Below are 26,479 nucleotides of genomic sequence, written 5' to 3'. Positions count from 1 at the left end.
AAGTATAATATAATTAGGAATAGTCAGCCTGGCTTTATGAAAGGTTGTGCCTCAGCCCGATGATTTTTTTGAGCATGTGACTAAACACAGTGATGAATGTAGAGCAGTAGATATAGTTTGTGTGGATTTCAGCAAGGCATTTGACCGCGTACCCCATGCAAGGCTTATTAAGAAATTAAGGAGGAATGGGATCCAAGGGGACATTGCTTTGTGGATCCAGAATTGGCTTGCTCACAGAAGACAAAGAGCGGTTGTAGACGGGACATATTCTGCAAGGAGGTTGGTGACCAGTGGCGTACCTCAGGGATCTGTTCCGGGACCCCTTCTCGTCTTGATTTTCATAAATGACCTGGATGAGGAAGTGGAGGGATGGGTTAGTAAATTTTCTGATGACACCAAGGGCGTAGGTGTTGTGGATAGTGTGGAGGGCTGTCAGAGGTTACAGCGGGACACTGATAGGATGCAAAACTGGGCTGAGAAGCGGCAGATGGAGTTCCTCCCAGATACGTGTAAGCTGGTTCATTTTCTGGAAGCCCGGATAGCTCAGTCGGTAGAGCATCAGACTTTTAATCTGAGGGTCCAGGGTTCAAGTCCCTGTTCAGGCGATGCATCAAGAGTTCAAAGTAAACTTATCGGGTCGCCTAGCGATTAGCCGACGTGCAGCCCTCTGATCCTAATGTCTGTAGTCGCCTCTTCCACTATCTGCGGCGGTTGCACACTACCCTCATAAAACACCCGCAGTGTTGCAGGGTACGGAGTTTGGAATCTAATCTTTCTGAAGGGCTAAATCTCTAATCCTTTGTTTTTGTGTTGTTTGTTCACTCTGTCTATCACCCTCATAATTATATATACCTCTGGCAGGTCACCGTCCCCCTCAAACCTCCTACGTTCAAAAGAATTAAGACTTAAAGTCCTGATAAAAGTTCCCGGCCTGAAACGTCGACTGCTTACTCTTTTCCATAGATGCTGCCTGGCCTGCTGAATTCCTCCAGCATTTCATGTGTGTGTCGCTGTTTCCTTGCTGGAAATTTCAGACATCCAACAGAGCCCGGATAGCTCAGTCGGTAGAGCAACAGACTTTTAATCTGAGGGTCCAGGGTTCAAGTCCCTGTTCGGGCGCTAAATTTATATTTAAAATCCAACTGCATCGGAAAACGAGTCAGCAACTTGTCACTGAGACCTCCACGTAGTGTTGAACATGCCGTTTGCATAATTTCCTGGTAAAGCAATGTGAATGTGCAGAAACGCAACAGAGTACAGTGGACTCGACCCGTGACATCAGAAACACACGTCTATCTACGGCCCGTATAATCAAAGTTCAAGGTACGTCAAAGTTTATAGAAAAGTCATTATCAAAGTGCATAAATGTTACCATCTTGCCCTGAGGTTCATTTTCTTGCAGCATTCCCGATCGCTATGAAGAACCACGATGGAATCCATGAAAAACCATTAACAGCAAAGGCTGACAAACAGCCCATTCTCAAAAGGCAACAAACGATGAAAATGCAACGAGAGAAAAAGATAAACAAAATAATAATAACAAAGGAATAAGCAAAAGTTATCGACGACAGAGCTGTGTAAAACACTTCAAGCGCTTCTTGAATTTCACTCAGGTTATTTTTTATAATTTTTGGATCCCTAATTCTATGAATTGTATTTTTGGCTATCTTTTTCTTCAGTTCCACGCCAGTATTTTCATAAACTTAGATTCACTTTCATAATGTCTCTGTTTCAGAAACATTCAGTTCTTCCTGATTTCTTGCCTCGCCAAACTATTAATTTCATGCCTTATAATTTTAATTTCCTCTAATGTATCCTGTGCCAAATTCAATTTGCGCTTTTTCTCTAGTTCCTTCAGTCTATTTTGTAATTCCTTTCATATTTTATTCCTTTTTTTTTTCTTTTTGAAGATGTTGCTATAATTTTCCCTCTTAAGTCAACCTTGAGAGTATCCCATAGAATAGGAGGTGAAACCTCTCCAGTGTCATTGAATTCTAAGTGAAGACCAATTTCTTTTTTAATTTGTTGCTCAATGTAGGGATCATTGAGTAGACTTGAATTTATTTTCCAAATAGCATTCTTTGGTTGTAGGTCAAAATCAACAGCTAAATATATATGTGCACGGTCAGTTATATCTATTGTCCCAATTCCATAGGTGTTTATTTTGTCTTTGTCTTTTCCTCATGTTATGACATAGTCTATTCTTGTATATATAGAATGGGGGGGGGGGGCAGAATAATGAGTGTAATCCATTCTGTGGGAGAAAAGATCCCTCCATATATCAATTAAACCAACATCCTCAAGAAGTGTATTAAATCTCTTACGTAAGGAGTTTGTTTCATAGGTTTTTCTGTTGCAAGTGTCTAACTTTCGTTGTAATTGTAAATTCAAGTCTCCACATATCAGGAGACCTTCTGTTTCCGTTACCATAATATTAGTAATTTTCTGAAAGAAACTACTATCACTTCCTGAGGGTTTGTATATATTCAATAGAGTAACTGAGTTTCCATCTATATTCCCCCTTACCAGAATAAATCTGCCTTCCTTATCTCCCATTTCGAATACTTTTTTCAAAATTTAGCTTGCTTGAGATAAGAATAGCAACTCCTCTCCTATATCCTGATTTATATGAGGAGGAAAACAAATCAGTGAAGCCCATTCTCTTTACTTTTCCATGCTCAATAATTTTCATGTGCAAATTAAGAGATTTTCCTGTAAATATACGACATGGGTTTGTTCCTTTTTCATTTTGGATGGAATTTTACTACGTTTGGTTGGATTTAACAGCCCATTGCCGTTAACAGAAATGAATTTTATTTCGTCCTTAGCCGTGTGTATTTATCTATCAATATATCATTGAAACTAGCAGAATAAAACTTACTCGATCTACTCCCTGAACAAATAAGAACCAAGAAACGCGAATAATAAAATAAAAGACAACAAAAGTGTGATTCCAAGGCTGAGGTCGCCAGCAGATGACCGTGGGTTGAGCTAGAGGAAACTTCTAGCCGTGGGAGATAGCCCTTCCTCCCTCTGAGTTGGGGAAGGCCCCCATTACAGTACCCATAAAAGTAAGTTAATAAGGCTATGTCCATTACACAGAACAGATTTCCCTGTATATTCCTCCCATATATATGTTCTCATTTAGGTGGGGGAAAAGGGGTGAATGAATGAATTTTAAAAATTGAGTAATATGAAATCCACGTTATAATAAGTATTTCTTCAAATAGGTATAGTAACGTCTATTTATGCTTCCATTTATCTGATCAATACTTTTAAAGTTAGCCAAACATTATGGCTCTCCTGGAGGTGGGGGAGGGCTGTCTTCGGAAAACTCACAGACTCTTCCTGATACTCTCTCGCCCTCCTACCGTCTCCTGCTTCCTCGGTTCTCTTACTATTTCCCAAGCAGGTCGGGATAACTGCTCAGCCAGACTTTCCCTTGGTTTCATCACGATGACGGGGAGCCCTCTGATCCTAATGTCTGTAGTCGCCTCTTCCACTATCTGCGACAGTTGCACACTATCCTCATAAAACACCCGCAGTGTTGCAGGGTACGGAGTTTGGAATCTAATCTTTCTGAAGGGCTAAATCTCTAATCCTTTGTTTTTGTGTTGTTTGTTCATTTGTAATTTAAACTCGTTTAACCCCACCGCCGCCGAGAAACAGCAAAGTTCACCTCAGATAAAACACTGAGAAGAAACCAGAATCTGATTCTACTGAAGTCTGACAGAAGAAGAAGACACCTCGGGTCATAGATCGCAGTGTTGCTGGTGTGGATCCTTGGTTTAATCAATCGCCTGTAAACTACTGGTGTTCTTCGTTACCTGAACCCTACTCCGCGTCCGGTTTCACCTATCACCTGTCACCTTGTACTACTTCCTCTCCTCCCCCTCCCCCACCTTATTATTCTGAATTCTCCCCATCCTTTCTGGTTCTGATGAAGTGTCTCGGCCCGAAACGTCGACTATTTACTCTTTTCCATACCTGCTGCCCGGCCTGCTGAGTTCCTCCAGCATTTTATGTGTGTATATGTTGCGTCTTCTTTCACTCTGTCTATCACCCTCATAATTATATATACCTCTGGCAGGTCACCGTCCCCCTCAAACCTCCTACGTTCAAAACAATTAAGACTTAAAGTCCTGATAAAAGTTCCCGGCCTGAAACGTCGACTGCTTACTCTTTTCCATAGATGCTGCCCGGCCTGCTGAATTCATCCAGCATTTCGTGTGTGTCGCTGTTTCCTTGCTGGAAATTTCAGACATCCAACAGAGCCCGGATAGCTCAGTCGGTAGAGCATCAGACTTTTAATCTGAGGGTCCAGGGTTCAAGTCCCTGTTCGGGCGCTAAATTTATATTTAAAATCCAACTGCATCGGAAAACGAGTCAGCAACTTGTCACTGAGACCTCCATGTAGTGTTGAACATGCCGTTTGCATAATTTCCTGGTAAAGCAATGTGAATGTGCAGAAACGCAACAGAGTACAGTGGACTCGACCCGTGACATCAGAAACACAAGAAACACACGTCGATCTACGGCCCGTATAATCAAAGTTCAAGGTACGTCAAAGTTTATAGAAAAGTCATTATCAAAGTGCATAAATGTTACCATCTTGCCCTGAGGTTCATTTTCTTGCAGCATTCCCGATCGCTATGAAGAACCACGATGGAATCCATGAAAAACCATTAACAGCAAAGGCTGACAAACAGCCCATTCTCAAAAGGCAACAAACGATGAAAATGCAACGAGAGAAAAAGATAAACAAAATAATAATAACAAAGGAATAAGCAAAAGTTATCGACGACAGAGCTGTGTAAAACACTTCAAGCGCTTCTTGAATTTCACTCAGGTTATTTTTTATAATTTTTGGATCCCTAATTCTATGAATTGTATTTTTGGCTATCTTTTTCTTCAGTTCCACGCCAGTATTTTCATAAACTTAGATTCACTTTCATAATGTCTCTGTTTCAGAAACATTCAGTTCTTCCTGATTTCTTGCCTCGCCAAACTATTAATTTCATGCCTTATAATTTTAATTTCCTCTAATGTATCCTGTGCCAAATTCAATTTGCGCTTTTTCTCTAGTTCCTTCAGTCTATTTTGTAATTCCTTTCATATTTTATTCCTTTTTTTTTTCTTTTTGAAGATGTTGCTATAATTTTCCCTCTTAAGACAACCTTGAGAGTATCCCATAGAATAGGAGGTGAAACCTCTCCAGTATCATTGAATTCTAAGTAAAGACCAAGTTCTTTTTTAATTTGTTGCTCAATGTAGGGATCATTGAGTAGACTTGAATTTATTTTCCAAATAGCATTCTTTGGTTGTAGGTCAAAATCAACAGCTAAATATATATGTGCACGGTCAGTTATATCTATTGTCCCAATTCCATAGGTGTTTATTTTGTCTTTGTCTTTTCCTCATGTTATGACATAGTCTATTCTTGTATATATAGAATGGGGGGGGGCAGAATAATGAGTGTAATCCATTCTGTGGGAGAAAAGATCCCTCCATATATCAATTAAACCAACATCCTCAAGAAGTGTATTAAATCTCTTACGTAAGGAGTTTGTTTCATAGGTTTTTCTGTTGCAAGTGTCTAACTTTCGTTGTAATTGTAAATTCAAGTCTCCACATATCAGGAGACCTTCTGTTTCCGTTACAATAATATTAGTAATTTTCTGAAAGAAACTACTATCACTTCCTGAGGGTTTGTATATATTCAATAGAGTAACTGAGTTTCCATCTATATTCCCCCTTACCAGAATAAATCTGCCTTCCTTATCTCCCATTTCGAATACTTTTTTCAAAATTTAGCTTGCTTGAGATAAGAATAGCAACTCCTCTCCTATATCCTGATTTATATGAGGAGGAAAACAAATCAGTGAAGCCCATTCTCTTTACTTTTCCATGCTCAATAATTTTCATGTGCAAATTAAGAGATTTTCCTGTAAATATACGACATGGGTTTGTTCCTTTTTCATTTTGGATGGAATTTTACTACGTTTGGTTGGATTTAACAGCCCATTGCCGTTAACAGAAATGAATTTTATTTCGTCCTTAGCCGTGTGTATTTATCTATCAATATATCATTGAAACTAGCAGAATAAAACTTACTCGATCTACTCCCTGAACAAATAAGAACCAAGAAACGCGAATAATAAAATAAAAGACAACAAAAGTGTGATTCCAAGGCTGAGGTCGCCAGCAGATGACCGTGGGTTGAGCTAGAGGAAACTTCTAGCCGTGGGAGATAGCCCTTCCTCCCTCTGAGTTGGGGAAGGCCCCCATTACAGTACCCATAAAAGTAAGTTAATAAGGCTATGTCCATTACACAGAACAGATTTCCCTGTATATTCCTCCCATATATATGTTCTCATTTAGGTGGGGGAAAAGGGGTGAATGAATGAATTTTAAAAATTGAGTAATATGAAATCCACGTTATAATAAGTATTTCTTCAAATAGGTATAGTAACGTCTATTTATGCTTCCATTTATCTGATCAATACTTTTAAAGTTAGCCAAACATTATGGCTCTCCTGGAGGTGGGGGAGGGCTGTCTTCGGAAAACTCACAGACTCTTCCTGATACTCTCTCGCCCTCCTACCGTCTCCTGCTTCCTCGGTTCTCTTACTATTTCCCAAGCAGGTCAGGATAACTGCTCAGCCAGACTTTCCCTTGGTTTCATCACGATGACGGGGAGCCCTCTGATCCTAATGTCTGTAGTCGCCTCTTCCACTATCTGCGACAGTTGCACACTATCCTCATAAAACACCCGCAGTGTTGCAGGGTACGGAGTTTGGAATCTAATCTTTCTGAAGGGCTAAATCTCTAATCCTTTGTTTTTGTGTTGTTTGTTCATTTGTAATTTAAACTCGTTTAACCCCACCGCCGCCGAGAAACAGCAAAGTTCACCTCAGATAAAACACTGAGAAGAAACCAGAATCTGATTCTACTGAAGTCTGACAGAAGAAGAAGACACCTCGGGTCATAGATCGCAGTGTTGCTGGTGTGGATCCTTGGTTTAATCAATCGCCTGTAAACTACTGGTGTTCTTCGTTACCTGAACCCTACTCCGCGTCCGGTTTCACCTATCACCTGTCACCTTGTACTACTTCCTCTCCTCCCCCTCCCCCACCTTATTATTCTGAATTCTCCCCATCCTTTCTGGTTCTGATGAAGTGTCTCGGCCCGAAACGTCGACTATTTACTCTTTTCCATACCTGCTGCCCGGCCTGCTGAGTTCCTCCAGCATTTTATGTGTGTATATGTTGCGTCTTCTTTCACTCTGTCTATCACCCTCATAATTATATATACCTCTGGCAGGTCACCGTCCCCCTCAAACCTCCTACGTTCAAAACAATTAAGACTTAAAGTCCTGATAAAAGTTCCCGGCCTGAAACGTCGACTGCTTACTCTTTTCCATAGATGCTGCCCGGCCTGCTGAATTCCTCCAGCATTTCGTGTGTGTCGCTGTTTCCTTGCTGGAAATTTCAGACATCCAACAGAGCCCGGATAGCTCAGTCGGTAGAGCATCAGACTTTTAATCTGAGGGTCCAGGGTTCAAGTCCCTGTTCGGCCGCTAAATTTATATTTAAAATCCAACTGCATCGGAAAACGAGTCAGCAACTTGTCACTGAAACCTCCATGTGCTGTTAAACATGCCGTTTGCATAATTACCTGGTAAGGCAATGTGAATGTGCAGAAACGCAACAGAGTACAGTGGACTCGACCCTGTGACATCAGAAACACATGTCTCTCTACGGCCCGTATAATCAAAGTTCAAGGTACGTCAAAGTTTATAGAAAAGTCATTATCAAAGTACATAAATGTTACCATCTTGCCCTGAGGTTCATTTTCTTGCAGCATTCCCGATCGCTATGAAGAACCACGATGGAATCCATGAAAAACCACTAACAGCAAAGGCTGACAAACAGCCCATTCTCAAAAGGCAACAAACGATGAAAATGCAACGAGTGAAAAAATCAACAAAATAATAATAACAAAGGAATAAGCAATAGTTATCGACGACAGAGTTTTGTAATACACTTCTAGAGCTTCTTGAATTTCACTCAGGTTATTTTTTATAATTTTTGTTCTTGGATCCCTAATTCTATGAATTGTATTTTTGCTATCTTTTTCTTCAGTTTACACGCCAGTACTTTCAATAGACTTAGATTCACTTTCATAATGTCTCTGTTTCAGAAACATTAAATTCTTCCTGATTTCTTGCCTAGCCAAACTATTAATTTCATGCCTTATAATTTTAATTTCCTCTGATGTATCCTGTGCCAAATTCAATTTGTGTTTTCTTTCCTGGTTCCTTCAGCCTATTTTGTAATTCCTCTATTGTTTTCTTCCTTTGTTATTCTTATATGAAGATATCGCCATAATTTTCCCTCTTAAGACAGCCTTCAGAGTATCCCATAGAATGGGAGGTGAAACCTCTCCAGTATCATTGAATTCTAAGTAAAGACCAATTTATTTTTAATTTTTTTTCCTTAAAGTAGGGATCATTGAGTAGACTTGAATTTAGTTTCGAAATAGCATTCTTTGGTTGTAGGTCAAAATCAACACATTAATATATATGTGCAGGGTCACCTACATCTATTCTCCAAATTGCACAGGTGTTTATTTTGTCCTTATCCTTCCCTAATGTTATGAAATAGTCTATTCTTGTTTATACAGAATGGGGCGGGGGAGGGGGTGTAGAATAATGAGTGTAATTCATTCTATCGGGGAAAAGGTCCTCCATATATCAATTAAACCAACATCCTCAAAAAGTCTATTAACTCTCTTATGCAAGGATTTTGTTTCATAGGTTTTTCTATTGGAAGTGTCTAACTTTCATTGTAATTGTAAATTTAAGTCTCCCCCACATATCAGGAGACCTTCTGTTTCCGTTACCATAATATTCGTAATTTTCTGCAAGTAACTAATATCACTTCCTTGGGGTGCGTATATATTGAATAGAGTAACTGAATTTCCATCTATATTCCCCCTTACCAGAATATATCTGCCCTCCTTATCTCCCATATAGAATACTTTCTCGAAATTTAGCTTTCTTGAGATAAGAATAGCAACTCCTCTCCTGATTTATATGAGGAGAAAAACGAATTAGTGAAGCCCATTCTCTTTCGTTTTCCATGTTCGTTATCACTTAAGTGATTTTTCTGTAATTGTCACCATTTCCCGTAAAATAGAATTTTACAACGTTTGGTTGGATTTAACAGCCCATTGACATTAACAGAAATGAATTTTATTTCGTCCTTAGCCCTGTGTATTTATCTATCAATATATCATTGAAATTAGCAGAATAAAACTTTATCGATCTACTCCCTGAACAAATTCGAACCAATGAACGCGAATAATAAAAAAAAAAGGCAACGGAAGTGTGATTCCAAGGCTGAGCTCTCTACTGGATGACCCTGGGTTGAGCTAGAGGAAACGTCAAGCCGTGGGCTACGCTCCTCTACCTTCCTCCCTGTGAGTTGGCGGAAAGCCCCATTACACTATTCATAAAAGTAAGTTAATAAGGCTATGTTCATTACACAGAAAAGATTTGTATGCAAACCATGTTTTTCACTGACGCTCGACACGTGTGTTAATAATGAACCAACATGGCAATTTACCACGCACAGAAAACACGCCCGAAGTTTGAGCGGGCGGGGGTTAGTCAGACAGCAGAGGGCGCGTTGGCAGCCGGTGACCCGGAGCCTGGATACACCAGTCTGCAGAGCTTCAAACTTTCAATCTCAGGGTCCACAATTCAAATCCCTGTTTAAGCGCTGAATTCACATCGCACTTGGAGTAACGCCCGAAGATTTCAAGTCCGTGCCTGACGGCCGGGAAGGACAAGCAGGGCGCTTTCTTAAATGTCTGACACCCAGTAGCCGTCCTGCAGAGCGGTGCCAGGAGGAGAGAGAGTCGGTCGGACGTTGTCGAGGCGATCGCTGTTCTGTCGGTGTCAGCCGGAGGGAGGAGCCGGTTGTTGACGTCACGGACCGTGGCGGAGCACGCGCTCCTGTCTGCAGCAGCGGTGTTCAAGTGTGGATGGCTGAGGTTTCCCGGTGTAAATATCACCCACAATTTCCCCCGATCCTGCTGCGGCGAGGAAAGTGCACGGGAAGCTCTAATTCCTCAGATGCCGAGGTAAACTCAGCAGTCCCCCGAGGACCAACCAACAGGAATTCTGCAGATGCTGGAAATTCAAGCAACATACATCAAAGTTGCTGGTGAACGCAGCAGGCCAGGCAGCATCTATAGGAAGAGGCGCAGTCGACGTTTCAGGCCGAGACCCTTCGTCAGGACTATCGCCGTGTGTTGCAGCTGCAACACAGAGAGAAACCTGCCTGGTCGAAGTCAAAGAGGCTATAACCCAAGGCACAACTGTCCGTGTACGCAGGCGCAATGAAAACCTTTCTTGCAGTCGAATCACAGCTTGCTGCGGGAGCTGCTTTGCGCAACGGGCGCAACGGGCTGCCGAGAGCTTCACAAGTGCAGAAAGGGAAGTGGCTGCACATAAGGTGACTGACAGGAAGTGATAAAGTAGTGGTGGTTCGGGCTGTGAGCGGGAGACCGGGGTGTTCATTTAGTGGGTGGAGGTGTCCTACTCCCCGTTAAAGCAGTCAGCATATTCAAAGACCCCTCCCTCCTTGAACATATTGTCTCCCACAACACCACCCCCCCCCGCCCTCCGCCACCAACCTCGTGTAGAATATGCAAAAGCCTGAAAGAACGGGATCAAGGATCATTCAGGATCAGGTTCAATATCGCCGACACATGTGGTTAAATTCGTTCAGTTTGCGGCAGCAGTGCATTGCAATACACGACGAACATTGGAAGCAAAACTGAATTACAGTAGGCATATTAAATAGATAAATTATGATAACAGAAATTGAAAAAAGAAGTCGTCAGGAAATGTTCATGGGTTCAATGTCCATTCAGGAATCGGACGGCAGAGGGGAAGAAGCTGTTCCTGAATCGCTGAGTGTGTGCCTTCAGGCTTCTGTACCTCCTACCTGATGGTAACAGTGAGAAAAGGACATGCCCTGGGTGCTGGAGGTCCTTAATAATGGACGCTGCCTTTCTGAGACACCGCTCCCTGAAGATGTCTTGGATACTACCAGTGATGGAGCTGACTAATTTTACAGCTCTGCAGCTTCTGTGATGTTGTGCAGTAGCCAAACACCCCCCGCCGCCCTCATACCAGAGGGTTATGCAGCCAGTCAGAATGTACATCTGTCGAAGTTTTCGGGTGCTTTCGGTGACAAAACCAAATCTTTTCAATGTTCTGAGGAAGTATAGTTGCTGTCTTGCCTTCTTTATAGCGGCATCGACGTGTTGGGATCAAGGTTAGATCTTCAGAGATACTGAGACCCAGAAACAGCAAAAAAAAACAACAGAACCCAGGAACAAATGCAGGGACCTCAAACCTCACCCCCACTCCCAAAGTCAGTCCACGGCCTCGCCGATCAGTCCTGGCAACGTGGGTCCCAAGGCTCTGATGCTTATCTCTGACGTCTGCTGTGACGTCATCAGGCGGCGCTCTCCTCCTTGTCGACTGTAACCTTGCTCGGCGCCTCAGTCTGACGGAGAGAAGCAATGGAGTCGACACTGGGCTCGTCTCCTCGTTGCATCCATCGGAGATGCAATATTGTGTCTCTGGTGCTCCACCGCATCTGCAGTAACAAGTATTTCGTTCTCCTTCATATTTGCTCACTGGGAAGGGCACTGAATGATCTGGAATCTCGGTCTCGTTGAAGGTTCCCCGGCCCGAAAAGCCGACCGTCTGATTCCCCTGGGAATTCGCCCGTGTGACTCCAGTTTTCCACCATCTGCAAAATCCCTTTTGTATTCAGAGTTTGTTCAAGGTTGCCGACACAGCCGAGCTCATTAGTAAAACCATCCTCCCCGTTGCTGCGTGAACGAAATCGCCGGAGAAAATTCCTGGTCGATACAAAGCAGCTTCTTTGTTTGACAAAACAGGGTACGGTAGGCATCATGTGCAGACGCTTTCGGTGGAGAGATCTCGCTGACATAAGAACACAAGAACATAAGAAATAGGAGCAGGAGTTGGCCATCCGGCCCATCGAGCTTCCCCGCCATTCAATAAGATCATGGCTGATCTGTCCGTAAACCCAGCTCCATCTACCTGCCTTTTCGCCATAACCCTTAATTCCCTTACTATGTAAAAATCTATCCAACTGTATCTTAAATATATTTAGTGAAGAAGCCTCAACTGCTTCCCTGAATGCCAAAGATTCACCACTCTCTGGGAAAAGCAGTTTCTCCTCATCTCCGTCCTAAACCTTCTCCCCGAATCTTGAGGCAATATCCCCTAGTTCTAGTCTCACCTACCAATGGAAACAACTTTCCTACTTCTATCTTATCTGTCCCTTTCAAAATTCTGTGTGTTTCTACAAGATCCCCCCTCATTCTTCTGAATTCCATAGAGTATAGTCCCAGGCGAGTCAATCTCTCCTCATAGGTTAACCCCTTCATCTCTGAAATCAACCTGGTGAACCTCCTCTGCACCGCCTCCAAAGCCAGTCTATCCTTCCTCAATTACGGAGACCAGAACTGCAAACAGTGCTCCAGGTGCGGCCTCACCAGTATCCTGTATAGTTGTAGCATGACCTCCCTGCTCTTGAATTCCATCCCTCTAGCAATGGAGACCAATATTCCGTTTGCCTTCTTAACAACCTGTTGCACCTGCAAGCCAACCTTTTGCAATTCATGCACAAACACTCCCAAGTCCCTCTGCACAGCAGCATGCTGCAAACTTTCACTATTTAAATAATAATCTGCTCTTCTATTATTCCTTCCAAAGTGGATGATCTCGCATTTACCAACGTTGAATTCCATCTGCCAGACCATGGCCCACTCACATAACCTATCTATATCCCTCTGCAGACTCTCCACATCCTCTGTACAATTTGCTTTTCCACTCAGTTTAGTGTCATCGGCAAATTTTGCTACACTACTCTCAGTCCCCTTTTCCAAATCATCAATGTTAATGGTAAACAGCTGCGGGCCCAGCACCGACCCCTGCGGCACCCCACTCACCACAGACTGCCAACTGGAGAAACACCCATTTATACCAACACTCTGCCTTCTGTTGGTTAACCGATCCATTATCCACGCCAATACACTTCCTCCGACACCATGCATCCGTATCTTATTTATAAGTCTCTTGTGCGGCACCTTATCGAACACCTTCTGGAAATCCAAGTATGCGACATCTACCCGTTCCCCTCAATCCACTGTACTCATTATGTTCTCAAAGAACTCCAGGAAGTTTGTCAAACAGGACCTGCCCTTTCTGAATCCATGCTGCGTCTGTCTAATGTAACCACTCCTTTGTAAATATTTCGCTATTTCTTCCTTAATAACAGTTTCAAGCATTTTCCCTCTACAGATGTTAAGCTAACTGGCCTATAGTTGCCCGTCCTTTGCCTACATCCTTTTTTTAAAAGTTGCGTGACATTTGCTGTCCTCCAATGCGCTGGGACCTGCCCAGAGTCCAGAAAATTTTGGTAAATGACAGAGAATTTTGGTAAATGATTACCCACGCATCTCCTATAACCTCCGCCAATTCCCTCAGCACCCTGGTATGCATCGCATCAGGACCAGGGGAATTATCTACCTTCAGGACTTCTAGTTTTCTCATCACTATCTCTTTAGTGACAGTGATTTTGTCGAGGTCCTCACTTCCATTTTCATCCATAACATCCTTCTCTGGCATATTAGACGCGTCTTCCACCGTGAAGACCGACACTAAATAGTCGTTCAATGCCTCAGCCATTTCCTTATCACCCAATATCAATTTCCCCTTCTCGTCTTCCAAGGGACCTACATTTACTTTAGCCACCCTCCTCCGCTTTATATATTTATAAAAAAAAATTGCTATCTGCTTTTTATGTTTTGTGCTGATTTACTTTCATACTCTATCTTCCTTTTCCTTATTTCTTGTTCAGTTGTTCTTCGTTGCTTTTTAAAGATTTCCCAATCCTCCAGTCTCCCACTACTCTTTGCGACTTTGTACACATGAGCTTTTAATTTGGTACTATCTTTTATTTCCTTAGTTATCCAAAGCTGGCTCTCCCCACACTTACTGCCCTTACTTTTGACTGGAATATACTTTTGTTGAGCACTGTGAAAATCTCTTTGAAAGTATTCCACTGTTCCTCAACTTCTGTCCTACCAAATAGCCTGTGCTCCGAATCCACATTAGCCAACTCCTCTCTCATCCTGTTGTAGCCTCCCTTGTTCAAGCATAAAACACTAGTTTTAGGTCCAGCTATCTCATCTTCCATCTGTATGCGAAATTCAGTCATACTATGATCACTCTTTCCGAGAGGATCCCTGACGACAAGATCATTAATCTTACCTGTCTCATTGCGCAGGACGAGATCTAAGATAGCATTTTCCCTTGTAGGTTCACCTACATGCTGCTCAGAAAGCCATCACGGATGCATTCCAGGAAGTCCTCCTCAAGATTTCCTTAACCAACCTGATTCACCCAGTCTATGTGGAAGTTAAAATCCCCCATGACAACTGCCGTTCAGTTCTTACAAGCCTCAGTTACTTCTTGGTTAATCGTCTCTGTCACTGTAATATTTTTATTAGGTGGTCTATAGACAACACCCACCAGTGATTTTTTTTTCCCTTTACTATTCTTAATCTCTACCCAGATGGAGTCAACATTCTGCTCCGTAGCTCTTATAATCGTCTCTCCCAATCGCCCTAATCTCATCCTCAATCAAGAGCGCCACACCACCTTGTTTGCCTTCCTACCTATCTTTCTGTATTACCAGATACCTTCGGATATTTAATTGCCAGTCATCTCCACCTTGCAACCAGGTTTCTGTAATGGTCACTAAATCATATGCCTTGGTACTGATCCGTGCCACAAGTTCACTAACCTTGTTTCTAATACTACAGGCATTTAGATAAAGTGCCCTGATACTCATCATCCTTTCAGAATCTAGAGACGTATGTGATTTTTGCTTTTTACTTTTATGGACAAAGCTCCTACTTTTTTTTTTCACTAATTCTAGCTTTGGTCTCTGCATCACTTCCCACTTCTTTTCTGTGTGGGTTCCCATCCCCCTGCCATATTAATCTAAAACCTCCCCGACAGCACGAGGAAAAAATCTCTCCGGGACACTGATCCCAGCCCTGCCCAGATACCATCCAGACGGTACCGGTCCCACCTCCGTCAGAAGCGGTTCCAATGCCCCACGAATCTGAAACCCTCCCTCCTGTACCACCTCTCAAGCCACATATTCGTTCTAGCTATCCTGCTATTCCAACTCTGGCTAGCACCTGGCACTGGTAATAATCCTGAGATTATTACCTTTCAGGTCCTACTCTTTAATTCATCTCCTAGCTCCCTAAATTCAGCTTGTAGGACCTCATCCCGCTTTCTTCCCATACCGTTAGTAACTACATGCACTACGACAGCTGGCTTCTCACCCTCCCCTTTCAGAATGGCCTGCAGCCTCTCCGAGACATCGCTGACCCTTGCACCCGGGAGGAAACACACCACACGGGAGTCCCGTTTGCGGCTCCTCTCTATTCTCCTTACCATGGAATCCCCTACCACAACAACTCCGCCACTCTTTTTCTTGCCCTCTTGTGCAGCAGAGTCACCTACGTGGGGTTCGATATTTTGTGTGCCAAACATCATAGGGCAGTTCCATATATCCAAGGTGTAGACAATGCTTTCGTTTGAAACTACGTATAAAACTTAACACCTCCTGATCCCATAAGAAGATATGACATAAGATATAGGAGCAGAAGTGGGCTATTTGGCCCATTGGGTCTGCTCCGCCATTCAACCATGGGCTGATCCAATTCTTCCCGTCATCCCCACTACCCTGCCGTCACCCCATACCCTTTGATGCCCTGGCTAATCACGAACCTATCAATATCTGCCTTAAATACACCCAATGACTTGGCCTCCACAGCCGCTCGAGGCAACAAATTCCACATATTCACCACCCTCTGACGAAAGTAATTTCTCCGTAACCTTGCGTAACCTGCTGTGCCAAGGTGAGCTGAGATAACGGATCTGGGAGCCGAGTCGGTCAGTCAGGCCAGGAGGGGTAACAGGAAAATACACACAGAAAGGTGCCGGGGCATTCCCAGTAACATCATAAAGGGTCCCACCCACCCAAACCTGCTCATGAACTGTTTGTCCCATCCTGGACGGCGTTGCGTAGCATCCACGCCAGGGCCACCACTTTTTTTTTTATAAAAACGTTCGTTTTCCTAATTATTAACGCTGATCAGCACCTGCACCCACGAACACAACCCACCACTACTTTATCGTTGTCTTTCAGTGCCACCTTATGCTCGTACACTTCCGTAGTGTGTCGGGATCCTGAATTATCCCCATGGACTGTGCTTTTAAAAAGAGAAAGCGAGCTGTACCGGACAAGCAACTTGTTACTGAGAGAGAGAGAGAGAGTGAGAGTGAGAGAGAGTGAGAGAGAGAGTGAGAGAGAGGCGAAGACTGCTCACAGTTCGTTTGGAATTTCTGCAAGGACACTGCCAGCTTCTGAGTTCCTACAGAGAGAGAAGTGAGGTGCTACGTGATGGACAGCTGGTGTTCAGCCTACTGAGATAAACACAAAGACAGCTGGTTGTTACACACCGGATGAGCTTTGTTGCATACCCACGGAAGGGTGACATTTTGGAGGATCGATCAGGAGAATCGATCAGTGGCTCTCGCAGTGTGGAACAGAGGCTGGGAAGTTATTAGAGTGTCCAACCCTCGCCTGGGTTGATAACTTACCCGCAGAAGGCGGTTCCTTTGTTGTGGTCACAGTCGGTGACTTCTAAAGGATTTCGGAGGACAACGAAGAATCGACGGCATCAACTTACCTGAAGAACTAAACACCTCTCTCTCTCTCTCTCTCTCTCTCTCTCTCTCTCTCTCTCTCTCTCTCTCTCTCTCTTTATCACTACTCAACTCAATACCACGAACTAAACTGAACTTTACCCATCATCGTGAGACTGTATCCGTTACCTTCCAAAGCTTGAATAAGCTTGGCTTTTATATATTTACACCCATATATGTGTGTGTGTGTGTGTGTGTGTGTGTGTGTGTGTGTGGGTATAAAATCATTGCTAACCAACTTGATATATCTGAATTTATATTACTGTATTGCGTAGTTACTAATGAACGAGCATTAGTTAATAGCAATAGCAGACTCCAAGGGTGTGTTCCATTTCTGCTGGTTCTTTAACCCGTTACGGGGTACGTAACAGTACCTAGCGTCACTGTATGTCCACAGAATCAGTTTGTGAATATGTTATCTTATGTATTTATATTAATGTATTTTGTTATACTGTAACACCCTGGGAAAGGTTTCACTGCTGACGTGATGGTCTTTCTCTAGCAGCAGTGTTTGGGTTATAGTTAGAGATAACGGTGCTTTGCATTGTGGGGAGTGTGTTGTGTGCCTGACACCGAGGTGATCTGGGTCTTTTGTTCGGCGGCAGATGGAGGGAGGAGACGCAGGAGAGGAGAGGTCGTCGGACGGACTTGGAGTGGGGCTGGCAGTCGTCGAAGCCCGGGGCAATTCGATGGAGGGTCGGCGAAGGGGAAACCGTGAGCTCCCAACTTGTGCACGAGACCGTTTCGTTAAAATGGGCCCCTTTCCCTTTTGACTTTTCTCTTCACTAACCCTGTAGTCAAATTAAGAATTATGAAGCAAAATCGTTTCATTGTATGCGGTGTACTGTCTGTTTTTTCGTGGCGCTGATTTGTAACAGGGCATTCACACAGATGGCGGAGCGGGGTGGGGTGGTTTCGGGGTGAACCCGCATCTCAACTTCACCCGCTTGACAGGGCCAAAGATTGTCTTCCCGAGGCTTACGCAGCCGACAGAACCTTGCATGTACTTGCATTAATGTGCTTTATTATATTGTGCTCCTTATCTTATTGCGTTTCTTGTGCCGCATCCGATCTGGATTGTGAGCTATTCCGTTCGCCTTTGCGTTTGTGTGCTGGGAACGGCGTTCAACAATCTTGACTCTTGAGGTGGATCACGGCCGGTACCGGATCTTGGGTGTACCGGCCCGGCTCCGATTGGCGCCATCGGCCGGCGTTTCAACCGAGCCTGGATAGCTCAGTCGGTAGAGCATCAGACTTTTAATCTGAGGGTCCAGGGTTCGAGTCCCTGTTCAGGCGCTGTCTTTATCTTGTCGGCTCACCACAAGCGCAACATATATGGTTCTGAACATATGCAAATGGTGTTTCCTATTTCAATAATCTGAGAAGTCATTCGGTCTTAACTCTTCAACAGTACCGAAGATAACATCTGCCCCGTCATATTCTCCCCGTAACCAAACAGCTCACTCTAAGACAGCTACTGCCCAAACGATTATCCTCTACCTATTTTAGTAACATAGTGATTTTCAGGTCTTACACTGAACTGCCGCCACAAGGCATCATTTTTCGTGCTATGTGACGATAAACCTGATTGTCTGATTCACTTTATCTGTACTTCAAAAGGGAACCAGCTTATTGCATGGACGATCACCGGTGTAGAGGGTTTACTCAGCCAGCAGAGGGCGCGCTGGCAGCTGTGATGCCGAGCCTGGAGAGCGCGGTCAGTGAAGAATCGGATCTTTAATCTGAGGGTCGTTGGTGCAACTCCCGGATGAGGAGTTGTCTTTATATCGCATATTTACACCTCATAAACACATTTACAACATTCTCGTGCTGAATGTGTTGCAGTATTTCTCACACTGCTGACTATTTTTATTATTTGCAAGCATGACACCATTTTGCACCGCGATAGTTTTCTGATAATTCGTGTTCAGCGATGACTGTGTACAAGTCAGATCGCCTCACTACGGAGCGGATGGTGAAGCTTCCGATAAGCTGCAGGGGATATTCACCAGGATGCTGCCTGGATTAGAGAGCATGTCTTCTGAGGATGGGTTGATCCCGCTTGGGCTTTCCTCTTTGGAGAGAAGAAGGGGAAGAGGTGACGACGGAGGTGTACAAGAAGTTACGAAGCATAGATACAAATAGATACCCAAAGTCCATAAGACCATAAGACAAAGGAGCAGAAGTCGGCCATTCGGCCCATCGAGTCTGCTCCGCCATTTTATCAATGAGCTGATCCATTCTCCCATTTAGTCCCATTTCCCCGCCTTCTCACCATAACCTTTGATGCCCTGGCTACTCGGATTTTCCCAGGGGGGACATGACGAATACCAGTGGGAACAATTCAACAGTGATAGACAAAAAGTATAGGGGTAGTTATTTCTTGTGTAACAGTGATAGGTAGATGCGTGGAACACGTCTGATCGATACAGATTATTTAGGGTCATTTTGAGACACTTTTATATAAGTACATAGAGTGCTATGGGTGGCTATCTGGGAGGGAAGTGTTAGATTGATAATGGAGTAGGTTAAAGAGTCGTCACAAGCTCGTGGGCCGAGGGGCCAGTAATGTGCTGTACTGTTCTAGTATGGTTTATGTTCTATTGCAAAGTTGACCGCATTCTGGTGACGGTGGGGCAGAAGGGTAAATGGGAATAAGGATGAGAACGGAGGGGCGGAGCAAAGTCAAGATAGCGTTAAACGGCGACTCCTTTGCTGGCACCTTCGGAAACAGCTATTTCTATCTCTGATATCTCTTTTTTTAAGACCCCTGACCTGGAGCTACTCTCTGACTTCGGTCCTTTGCGGAAATGGACCCCACTTTCCGGGCCTCACGAGCGGCCGCTTTTTGATACGCCAAGGATGAGACCTGGAAGACCAGCGCGCCTTCGGGGTGTCGGGTTTTCGTGGCTCTGGCGGCGGGGTGATTCCATATGGACACGGAACTTCGGGAGCAGCGGGTTAGCTGCCGTGGGCCGTGTGTCCAGGGAGCTGCGCCTTGGGGCCGACTCTCTGGGCGCAGAGCTCGGTAAAAGCGACGCAACAGACTTTTAAATCAGCGAATTACTTGTTGTGCCTCCCCTCTTGCTGTGAAACGGGGACGCCTCTTTTTTCCCTTATAAAGGAGAAAGTGATTGAGAGGGAGAGAGAGAGAGAGAGAGAGAGAGCCTTTGGTATGTCGAAAACTGGGTGAACGAGTAGTCTCTGGGGTACTGCAAGTCTGTGTCTTTATTGAAGCTTTGCTGCACGCTTGAGTGCTCGGTGGGGGGCGGATGGGTGGTGCCGATACATTTTTGCTGGTGGGGGAAGCGGGGGTCGTTGCTGTTGCTGCTGCTTAATCGTAGGGAGGGGGAGCTGGGGCGGGGCTTTGGGGTTCTAACATTTAATTGCCATTCATTCTTCGGGGCACTCCTCTGCTTTCGTGAACGTTTGCGAAGAAAAAGAATTTCACGATGTCTACGTTTCTCTGACATTAAATGTACCTGTTGAAACCTTTTGAAAACTCTATCTGATCTCCTCTCAACTCTACTTTGCACACAACCCCGTCCTTCCTATAAGACATGCTATCCAAGTAGGGTAACATCCTGGTAAACCTCCTTGCCCGCTTCAAAGCTCCACATCCTTAATTCCTCTCATTGGTCGTTGTATATTGTCCGGTGACTAGGCTAGTGTTAAAATAGCGGGTTTCTGGGCGGTCCTGCTCTTTCGGGCGGAAGGGCCTACTCACGCTGAATCGCTAGAGAAAAATAAATAACTAGCAAAGAGACAACACGTAGAATATGTAAAGCAAAAATCTTGCCCCGCAGAACCCATCCGAAATTTCCCCCTCTCACCTGAAGTTCTCCTGATAAAACAACCCAATTTGTCCGTGCACTGTATCTCGGGCAACACCTTGCTAAACTTCTTCTTCTCCACGTCCTTCATGTAGTGGGGGGGGGGGTCAGGATTGAAGTCGGTACCCCGGATGTGGTCTCACTCGAGGTTTATAAATCTGCAACACGCGTTCCCAACTTCTGACCTCAAGTTTCCCGACAAATAATGGCACGCATGCGCTATAAGCAAGGAGATAATGCTGAGGCCTTATAAGGCACTAGTCAGGCCGCACTTGGAGTATCGTCAACAATTTGGGGCCCCCATATCTCAGAAGGGATGTGTTGTCATTGGAGCGAGTCAAGAGGAGGTTCGCGAGGATGGTGCCGGGAACGAAGGGGTTAATATACGAGGAGCGGTTGGCAGCTTTGGGCCTGTGCTCACTGAAATTTAGAAGAATGCGGGTCTGATCTCATTGACAGCTACCGGATGTTGAAAGGACTTGGTAGGGTGGATGTGGAGAGGTTGTTTCCTATGGTGGGGGGTACCCAGAACTAGAGGGCACAGCCTCAAAATTGAGGGGCGAACCTTTAGAACAGGGGTAAGGAGGATTTTTTAACAGGAGAGTAGTGAATCTGTGGAATGCTCTGCCACAGGCTGCGATGGAGGCCAAGCCCGTGGGTATATTTATGTCATGGTCCAGTCCGTGAAGTCCGCATTCCGGTTCACCGTCCGGTCCGTCGATCCGTATTCCAGGTTTTCCGGTTTCCCATTGTTCTGTTGGGTGCTCTAATGAAGGCACATGATTCTCGTTTGGGCAGACACATAAATACCTCCGGAGACCAGGGCTTGGCTGCTGGATTGTTCTTGTCCACCCCGTGTCTGAATCCCTTCTCTGCCCCTTCTTCTTGAAGCCTTGCCCTGCAACCAGTGTTTGAAGCCTTGCCTCGCAATGTAACCCTCGCCTGTAACCTTCGCCTGTACCGCTGTCAAGTTCAACCGCCGGAACAAGATAAGGAACTGTCTCTCGTTGTTCTGAACTGTCTCTGTGTCTACGCATTCGCTAGGTAGGTTCGGCCGTTTGCCGCTACTTAGTGTTGAGAACCATCTCGTCGTGTTCAGCATTCTGTGTATGAGTCCAGGCCCTACGCCCTTGGGGGGGGGGCGGCTCTGTGTTCTGCATTCCTGACTCCCAAGATTACCAAGGCTCCGTGTTCTACGTTCTTGTCTCCCAAGACCAAGTCAGGGCTTCGGGGCCCCGTCCAGCCACGTGCAAGAACCTCGCCCAGTCTTAGCCACGTCCAAGACCCTCGTCCAGTCCTAGCCACGGCTTTGTGTTCTCGTCCTATCCATGCGCCTCGCCCAGCCCGGAGCTGGGGTTCCCTTGCCCTGTCCATGAGTCTCACGTCCAGTCCTGTTATCACTCTTCGTCCTGTAGCCACGTCATGTCCTCGCCTAGTTCCGGAGTCCGAGCCCGAGTCAAGACCCAGGTTCTGGGTCCTTGTCCAGGCTCTGGTTCCCGAGTTCCGTGTCCTAGTCCAGGCTTCTCGTTCCTAGTTCCACGTCCAGGTCCGGTGTCTTTTGTCCATTTCCTAGCCCAGGCCCTGCATCCTAGTCTCGTCCAGGGCCTGTGTCAATGTCCAGCGTCCTTTCTTCCCAACTTCCCTGGCTTGCTTAACTCTCGTCCTAGTCCTGTTCCTTGTACTTCAGTGTCTGTGTCTTGGATTTCGGTCCGCCAGCAACGCCCCTCCATATGACCGCTCGAGGTGGACGTTGATCGTTTCCTGATCGGTCGGGGCATCAGAGGAGACGGCGAGAAGCCAAGTATATGGGGATGAGTGGGATCCGGGAGCATCCATGAAGGAATGGCGGAGCAGATTCGATGGACTGAATGACCTAATTCTGCCCCAACGTCTTATGGTCTTACGGCCTTGTGCCTTCTCTACAGCCCTATCAACCTGTATGCCCACTATCCGGGAGATACGGACACCTTTTACATTTTATCTCCTCGGGTGTGAGGCTTCACCCTTGGCCGCGTCAAACTCCACCTGCCATATCTCCGCCCTTTCCTGTCACTAATCGACATGAAGCTGTATCCTTCGCCAGTCTTCCACGCTGTGCACACTACCGACCTTGATGTGCTCTGTAAGACTGTTCATTGCCGCATGTAGGTTTCCATCCAGTATATCACAAAGAGCAACGTTCCCTGCTCAGATCCCGACAAAACAGCACCAATTACAACCCCACCCCCCGTCCCTCCGTCCAGAGTAACACTCCATCACATCACTCTGTCAGTTCTAAATTCAAATGGCCATTTCACCACGGATTCTGCGCATCTCAGATTCGTCAATCATGAAGGACTATGTCAAACGCCTTATAAAATAAAAACCCTGTAGACAATATCGGCTCTAACCTCATGGATCACCTTCGTCACCTCCTCGAAACCATCATTGAAGTTATGACATCAAAGTTGCTGGTGAACGCAGCAGGACAGGCAGCATCTCGAGGAAGAGGTACAGTCGACGTTTCAGACCGAGACCCTTCGTCAGGACTAACTGAAGGAAGAGTTAGTAAGAGATTTGAAAGTGGGAGGGAGAGGGGGAGATCCAAAATGATAGGAGAAGACAGGAGGGGGAGGGATGGAGCCAAGAGCTGGACAGGTGATAGGCAAAAGGGATACGAGAGGATCATGGGACAGGAGATCCGGGAAGAAAGACTGGTGGGGGGGACCAGAGGATGGGCAAGGGGTATAGTCAGAGGGACAGACGGAGAAAAAGGAGAGTGAGAGAAAGAACACATACTATTGCGTGTAAGAGCCAATGGAAGTTGTATTGCTAGGACAAGAGTGCATATTATGGTGGTAATCTTACTGACCTTTCAGTTGTCCTATCTCTGTGTGACAGAAGCCGCTTTCCGGCCACATGTCACGTGCTTTCCGGCTCTTATTTTACATTTTGCCCAATAGGGGGCGGTGGTGGGCCTAGGGAAGAGGAGAGAATAGCTGGTGTTTGATAGCGCTGCCTGTTTCCCCGAGTTAGCCGGAAGGATAGACAGGATCCACCGTGGGAAACACGCGCCAAATGCTGGAGACGCTCAGCGAGACAGGCAGCATCCACAGAAAGGCAAGCAAGAGAAAATCTGCAGATGCTGGAAATAAAGGCAGCACACGCAAAATGCCGGAAAAACACAGTGGGCTAGGTAGCATCTAAAGAAAAAGATTAAACAGTCGGCGTTTCGGGATGAGAACCTTCGGCAGGACTGGAGAAATGAAGAAGACGTGGAGTCCGAGTTCGAAGGTGTGTCGGGGGGGGGGGGCGGAGGAGGGAGAAGCGCAAGGTGATCGGTAAAACCGGAAGGGGGGGAGGGGTGAAGTAAAGAGCTGTGAAGGTGATTGGTGAAAGAGATACGGGGCTGGAGAAGCGGGGAGGGAGTCTGATAGGAGAGGGCAGAAGAAAAGGGGGGAGGACCACCAGAGAAGGCGATGAGCTGGCAAGGAGATGGGTAAGAGGGAAAAGGGGATGGGGAATGGTGAATGAGAGGTGGGTTATAGAAAGATAGCTCGGGCCAAAGACCTTCATTAGAACCCTTAGTTACAGCACAACATAATGGGGAGCCATTTTTTCTTGGTTTGCTGTGCTGTGTAGTCTGTGCAGGTTCCAGTCTCCTTTCCTCTGGTACCGAGCTACAATGCCTCTGTGGTGCTTCGGTTTAAAATTGGCGATGACGCTGGACCAGTGATCAGACACCACTTCTTCGGTGTAACCCGGTGTACTGAGGTCTCCCTCTCTCTTCCTCGTGACGGGAGGGCGGGCGAGGGGGAGCACGTTCGGGGTGGACGAACCGCTGATCACGCTGGCTGCATTTCTAAACTTTTAGGAGTGTAGACAGGGCCCGTGGTTGGGAGGTTAGTTTCCGAGATCCGCTGAGCTGTGTCCACCACAGTCTGCTGTTGTTTTGTAACTGTTTTCTGTGCGACCAAGTCATGGATGCACCCAGGTTTGCTGTTTGCAATGGCGCATCTGTAAAGATTGGCGAGCACGACGAGCAGTTTTTCGATTAATAGAACACCGTGCGTTCATGAACCCTTGCCCCTTCTTTCTGACTGCGCCCTTTTCTTTCTGGATAAACAACCAAAAAAAATCTTTGAAATTACCGCTCTCACGCCAACTGCGAGCTTCTGTTTACTGTCTGTGCTCGGAATAGGCAATTAAAATGCATCGCCCGAACAGGGACTTGAACCCTGGACCCTCAGATTAAAAGTCTGATGCTCTACCGTCTGAGCTATCCGGGCCCCGGCTAATTCCTTGTGCAACGCGCCCTCTGTCGTTCGAGTGACTCCACGGTATCGCGAGTGCTCCACGCGTGTTAAATTAGTCTACTGTCGCGATGAGGCCACTTTCAGGTTGGAGGAACCCAACCTGATGGCATGAACATTGACTTCTCCAGCTTCGGGAAATGAACCGCTCTCCCTCCTTCACCGTTCCACATTCCCGTTTCCCTCTCTAACCTCATCTCCTTGCCCTACTCATCGCCTCCCTCTGGCGCTCCTTCCTCCCGCCCCCCCCCCCCGTTTCTTTCTCCCGTGGCCTTCCGTCCTCTCCTATCAGGCTCCCCCTTCTCCAGCCCCGTATCTCCTCCACCCATCAACTTCCTCACTCTTTACTTCACCCCTCCCCCTCTCCCGGGTTCATCTATCACCCTGTGCTTCTCCCTCTCCTCCCCACCCCCCACCTTCTAACTTGGACTCGTCATCTTTTGTTTTTTCTCTCTCCAGTCCCGATGAAGGGTCTCGGCCCGAAACGTCGACTGTTTACTCTTTTCCATAGACGCTGCCTGGTCTGCCGAGTTTCTGCAGCGTTTAGTGCGCGTTGCTTAAATTAGTAAATTGTTCATCACTTTCCCGCGCATCGAGGTACAGTGAAAAGCTAATCCTGTATGTTGTGCTGAAATTATCCTATTAATAAACCATTGTCGGACTGAACTGACCCCTTCTGCCTGCAAAACGAGCACATCCTCATTTCATGTGGACAGCTAAAAGTTAGTTCAATTCCTCTACCGTTTTTCCCTTTACTCCCACCCGCAGCAGGGCAGACACCACACTGTTTTAAGAAGTGGCCCGCTTGTCTCCTTTCGGCTTACCCCCTCTCGCCTAAAATGCCTTACCGCTGCTATGAAATATTGCAACGCAGGGAAAGAGATGCCGACTGTCGAATCTATGTATCTCTCTCTCTCTCTCTCTCTCTCTCTCTCTCTCTCTCTCTCTCTCTCTCTCTCTCTCTCTCCCCATCGGCTCTCCCATCAGCCCCCGCCGCTCCAAGAAAACTATCCAAGTTGGTCCATCCTCTCCTTGTATCAAACGCCCTCCAATCCAGGCAGCATCTTGGCGAACCTCTTCCGCGTCCTCTCCAGAGACCCCACATCATCCTTCTAATGGGGCGATCAGAATGGAGTGCAAATACTCCAGGTACCGCCGAATTAGAGTTTTATAAATCTGCGGCACATCTACAGGTCACTTGAACTCAGTTCCCGCGTCCAATAAAAGCAGGTCTGCCCTGCGCGCTCTCTGCCAAGCCCGCTGTCAGGACGGCTCGGCGGCGTGGGGTTTCATTTCCCGCTGCCGCCGCTTTCCCCCGCGAGCGCGTGCGTTTCCTCCAGGTGCCCCGGATTCCTCCCACGTTCCCAAGGCTCAGGAACTGTTGGTGCTCTGCAGGCATGCAGACACTTGCGGGCTGGCCCCCGCAGCCAGCATATTCCCGAACAGCG

General features: G+C 46.0%; 3 non-coding genes across 3 annotated transcripts; all 3 read left to right on the top strand.

Annotated features, from left to right (window-relative positions):
• Positions 1-532: 532 nt before the first annotated feature.
• On the top strand, positions 533-605 carry trnak-uuu (transfer RNA lysine (anticodon UUU)). Its single transcript has one exon. It is a non-coding gene; the product is annotated as a tRNA-Lys (tRNA).
• A 3,668-nt stretch (positions 606-4,273) lies between these two features.
• On the top strand, positions 4,274-4,346 carry trnak-uuu (transfer RNA lysine (anticodon UUU)). Its single transcript has one exon. It is a non-coding gene; the product is annotated as a tRNA-Lys (tRNA).
• A 13,783-nt stretch (positions 4,347-18,129) lies between these two features.
• Positions 18,130-18,202, top strand: trnak-uuu (transfer RNA lysine (anticodon UUU)). The gene has a single exon. It is a non-coding gene; the product is annotated as a tRNA-Lys (tRNA).
• Positions 18,203-26,479: the final 8,277 nt, after the last annotated feature.

The sequence above is a fragment of the Mobula hypostoma genome, chromosome 31, assembly GCF_963921235.1.
Source record: "Mobula hypostoma chromosome 31, sMobHyp1.1, whole genome shotgun sequence".
Lineage (NCBI taxonomy): Eukaryota > Metazoa > Chordata > Chondrichthyes > Myliobatiformes > Myliobatidae > Mobula > Mobula hypostoma.
Note: the sequence above shows the minus strand (reverse complement) of the source record. Positions and strands in the feature narration are given on the sequence as shown.